The 4,990-nt window shown below is 46.4% G+C and overlaps 1 long non-coding RNA gene across 1 annotated transcript; it reads right to left on the bottom strand.

Annotated features, from left to right (window-relative positions):
• Positions 1-1,728: 1,728 nt before the first annotated feature.
• On the bottom strand, positions 1,729-2,260 carry LOC109290886. Its single transcript, XR_002095703.1, has 2 exons — positions 2,229-2,260; positions 1,729-1,819 (listed from the first exon to the last, which is right to left on the bottom strand). It is a non-coding gene; the product is annotated as an uncharacterized LOC109290886 (long non-coding RNA).
• Between the last annotated feature and the right edge of the window lie 2,730 nt (positions 2,261-4,990).

The raw sequence follows: 4,990 nt of genomic DNA, 5'->3' as shown, positions 1-4,990 counted from the left end.
AAAGCTTCTTTCATAAGATCTAGTGTTTTTGATTTCACAAAATATTACAGTTATGATAGGTTTCCAGGGTTTTTCTTTTTGCTTTACAGGTACTATCCTGCTGTGGAGTAAATTAGTTTACTCCAACCTAATAGGGGTGCACATGTAGACGTATGATGTTTACTGCACAGCTATTAATCTACTTTGCAGTAAACATCTCGTAGACATGCTCCATGTGTAAGTGTAACTCTTCTGCTGGGCACCAGTCAGCAGCAACTAGGGCTGGGTTCAATTTTGGGGTCTAAATATACTTTACTTTGCCTTGAGCCCCCAGCCAGACCACCTGGGAAGCACTAAACAAATTACTAGGGTGCCCCATATAAACAAAACCCCCTCCTCGCAAGCAATGTAAACACAAAGGATACATTTATTACAGAAACAAAAGCAAAGAAAACAAAGAAAAAAACTAAATACAATTTAAAACCACTAACTACAAGGCATAGTTCATTGATTGTAGGGGTGTGCGAAGCAGGTCCCATTCAATTTGGATTTAGAATTGGCCTGAATCAGGGACAATGATTCAATTCGTTGATTCAGATCACTGTCCCCGATTCGATTCGGCTGAATCTGAGGATTCGATGCTGATTCAGAGAATCTGCAATTCGGCCATACACACAGCTTTAAATGTTTTTTCTACATACCTCGAGGTACCAGGCATGGCTCCTGGATGCTGCTATGCTCGGGCGCATGGAGCATCCCACAGGAGTGTGGGGGGGGGGGGCCCACATGCTTGGCAGCAAACCTGGAAGTGGACCAGAAGTACTTCCAGTCCACTTCCAGATCCGCCAGGGAGTGCACAGGGGAGGCCCCCCCATACCTCCCTGGCTCAACAATTGGCCACGGGGGATCCCAGATGCCCCCCCCAGACCCAGGAGGCACCAGGTGCTAAGCTGACATGCTTTCTGGTGGACCCAGAAGTGGACTAGAACTGCTTTTGAGTCCACTTCTGAGTCTGCTGCTGAGTGCACTGGGGAGCCCCCAACACTTCTGTGGGACACTTCATGTGCCCCAGCATCACAGCATTCACGAGTCGCCTCCTACCTCGAGGTATGTAGAAAAAAAATTTAAAGCTGTGTCTATGTCCAAATCTCTCTTAATTGATTCAGGGGGTTCCAGTTTGATACAAAAAGATTCAAGGGTCCTCTGTTTTGATTCGGATTCAGAGATTCAGCTACTGAATCGGGTCAAATCTCCACTGAATCAAACCAGGGACTGAAGCTTCACACAGCCCTAATAGATTGCCCCCTCTTGGAAGGTCTCACCCATGCCCAGACAGTCTGGGACATGGGACTCACCCAAAAGGCAGTTCCAGGGGCTTGCACCCTTATACCTGCCCTTCAGCAATGGGCTACAGGGAGAAGCTTCACTGGAAAGTCTTTTGCACTGCTCCTTGGATTTTCTGGGCTATGGGAAGCTGCTAGACAGCATGGATCCTTCTGTGTTGCAAAGGGCCCCTTGTTGCTCCCTGTGATGCTGTAGGGCAGGGTTGGGCAAAATGTGGCCCGGGGGCCAGATGTGGCCTGCCAGGCCATTCTATCTGGCCCGCGGGGCCCCTAAAAAGTTTAGAAAATTAATATTTATCTGCCCTGGGCTGCCTGTCATGTGGCCCTTGATGGCTTGCCAAAACTCAGTAAGCAGCCCTCTGCCAGAAATAATTGCCCACCCCACTGTAGGGCAATTCCCACTTCTATGTAGTGGCCTTGAGGGGTTAAGTGTTGTTCCAGACAGCGTGCTGCACCCCTGAATTCCTAGTCCTAATCCCAGCTCTGCTGGGCAGAAACTGCAAGAAAAAAACTTCAAAGAAGAAGTCAGGCCTACCTCACTGGGCCTGAACTGGGCATCAAAAGCCAGCCAGGCCTATACTGCACTGAGGCCTGAACATATAGCTGGGGTTCAGCCACACAGCTAAGATGAAACACCATAGCTGTAAAAACAGCAGAGAAAAAAAAGCCCAGGCCTATCACTGAGGCCCAGACACTCAATCTCAGCTATATCCCATGCTGAGATGATACAATTACAAATCAGAGGGGGCCAGGTCCATGTAGCCAGTAACTGCCAAGACCCATTCCTGGGCAGTTTGTTTCAGTGATTATCACCCTCGTCTTGTTAACCCACTAAAGGAAAAAAAGAAAAGAAAGAGGGAGGAAATAGGAGTCTCAAACTTTAAAACAGACTTTCTCTCCTTCTACCTGAGGCTTTCCCTTCAAATAGTGTTGGCTTGTAGGCCTGTGTGAGTACACAGCTATTCTATCTGGCTTTGGATCTGGTCACTTCAGATGCCAGGGATCCAATCCAGAGCTCCAGATCGGTTTTCCACCTCAATCCGGCCGAAGCAGATCCAAAGCTTCAGAGCTGCCTTGGAGATCCAGCCATAGGGTATAATGGGGAATCAATTAAATATCTATAACTTTGTTGTTTTTTGTCTGATTTGAATAAAGCCTGCAGGAATGGTAGCCTCTGCTGAGAAAATGAAGCCTGCCAAGTTTCAAGAAGATAGGTGCTCGGGTTCAGGGAGAACTGCACCCCAAATTCTTGAAAGCAAAACTCATGTCACATGTGTGTTACACCACAGTGGGGTCAAAACTGCAGGGATGGTATCCCCTGCTGAGGCCACAAAGTCTGCCAATTTTCAAGGTGATAGGTGCAGGGATTTTTGGGGAACTGCACCTCAAGCGGCTGACAGGCAAAACTCATGACATAGATGACTCTGTGTGTGTTAAGGTGCAGCTGGTTGAAAGCTGCAGGCCTGCTAGCCCCTGCTAAGGCCACGAAGCCTGCCAGCTGTCAAGGAGATAGGTGCAGGGGGAGTCTGGCTTCTGGGGCCCTTTGCCTCTGACTGCTGACAGGCAAAACTGGTGACATGGGTGACACTGTGTGTGTTAAGGTGCAGCTGGTTGAAAGCTGCAGGCCTGCTAGCCCCTGCTAAGGCCACGAAGCCTGCCAGCTGTCAAGGAGATCGGAGCAGGGAGGTTCTGGGGCCCTGAACCCCTAGCTGCTGACAGACAAAACTCATGACATGGGTGCTTGTGCAACTGACTGTGTCTGTCTTGGGAAAGTTGATTGTCTGTATTGATTATTTCCTCTCCTTAGTCTGTGGTTTTGTAGGTGTTAATCCATGCTCGTTAACTCGTTATATAGTAGCTAGGTACTGTGTATTTATCTGGTCCCTGAGTGAATCATGATTAATTGGTAACTGGTAACACAGTAGCTTAGGAGCCAGGCCTGCAATAGCTCCCCCTCCCCGCCCCACTACCCCATGCCCCAAGACAGACACAGTTGCACAAGCACCCATGTCACAAATTTTGCTTGTCCGCAGCTTGAGGTGCAGTTTCCCCCAAACCCCTGCACTTATCTCCTTGAAACTTGGCAGGCTTTGTGGCCTCACCAGGGGCTACCACCCCTGCAGTTTTCACCCCCCTGTGGTGTAACACATGCATCATCCCAAAGTCAATGTCTACAGGATTCATGTGTTCTTTTCTTCTCACTCTCTTCATGTTTCCATCAATGTTAAGCATTTGTGTTTCTTCATCTCCATATAATAATTAAACTCATCTTTTTTCTCAGAACTCTCATCATCTTTTACTCAGCTCTGCTTTTAACTTTTAAATTTATTCCAGATTTGGTCATAAGTGTTAGCTCATAGAACTTGTTCTTTCCTCCAATATTCAAAAAAGTTTCTGAAACTTTCTGGTCTGGATTCAGGAGAAGATTCTTTTTGTAGCAAACTCCAAATTTCTAAGTAAGCACCTTTTTTTCCTATTCCCCTGTGGAACACTGTTTTGAGAAGAAAACATTCTAGTACTAAAATTTCCCAAATTTTTAAAAACTAGTCAGCATAGGTGCTGAATTTTTTTTTTTTTTTTTTTTTTTTTTTTTTGGTTTTTTTTGCCAGTGTGTGCTTGCAGACATAAAAGAAAGAAGAAAAAAAAAACAAAACAACCCCAGAACTTTACTTTTAACTCACCTGTACAGAACCCCACATGTGCCCAGAAGAGGCAGCGCATTACTTGTACCTTGCTCTGCAGCATCTGTAAAGCATCTGTAAAATCAAGCACTTCACTGGAGCTTTTTTGGCACTTTTATCTAATAGCTGAGTGAATCAGGCTTAGCTATAAGTGCCAAAAAGCCCTGCTGAAGTGCCCGATCTTTACAGACACTGCAGAGCCGGGTTGAAGTCACGCACTGCTTCGTCTAGTAAAGCGCTTTAAAAATATATATATCTGCAAGCATGGCTCCATGGGTGCTGAGCACCCACTAATTTTTTTTGGTGGGTGCTTAAGCCCTGGAGCACCCATGTACTTGACACCTTATGCTAGCCAGTGATTTTAGGGAAGTTACTTCTCTTCCATGTTTTTGTAACTGTAATTCTTGAAGCCATTAGAGCATATGTGACCAATATATTGGTGCACTGCTACCATTTGCTAGTACCAACAAACACAGGTACTAGCTTAATGGCACATTAGCTAGTGCACAGTTGCATATATGGGGAGGGTGACTGGGTGCAATTTGCTTCTAGGCAGCCTAGGCAGCAGGGGGCAATAGGGGGGTTGGTGGGGGGAGCTGGCCGCAACTCCAGCGCTGCTCAGCATCCAGCTCCTCCTAGGAGCGAGGAGCTGAGCAGCGCTAGGATGGGGGAGCTCTCTTTCCCTGGTCCTAGTGCTGCTCAGCTCCCAGCTTCCCCCCAGAGAGGTGGGGATTGAACATATTTTGTGGGGACGGAGGTGGGGAATGAACTTTCAGTATCCTGAAAACTACAACTTTGGACAAAATTGGAGAAATGCAATTTATGTATTTAGTTATTTATTCATACAGCACAACAAATCTTTTTAAAGTAACTGGCACTTTTAATTTCTCTCTAATAATAATTGGACAGAATTTCGAGAGAGAGAGATGTCAATACCCAGGTGCCCGTATTATTTTTGCGGCAGCTGCTATGTATTTATCTGTTCTT

This window comes from Gavialis gangeticus, unplaced genomic scaffold (assembly GCF_001723915.1).
Source record: "Gavialis gangeticus isolate Ggan-Ray unplaced genomic scaffold, GavGan_comp1, whole genome shotgun sequence".
Lineage (NCBI taxonomy): Eukaryota > Metazoa > Chordata > Crocodylia > Gavialidae > Gavialis > Gavialis gangeticus.
Note: the sequence above shows the minus strand (reverse complement) of the source record. Positions and strands in the feature narration are given on the sequence as shown.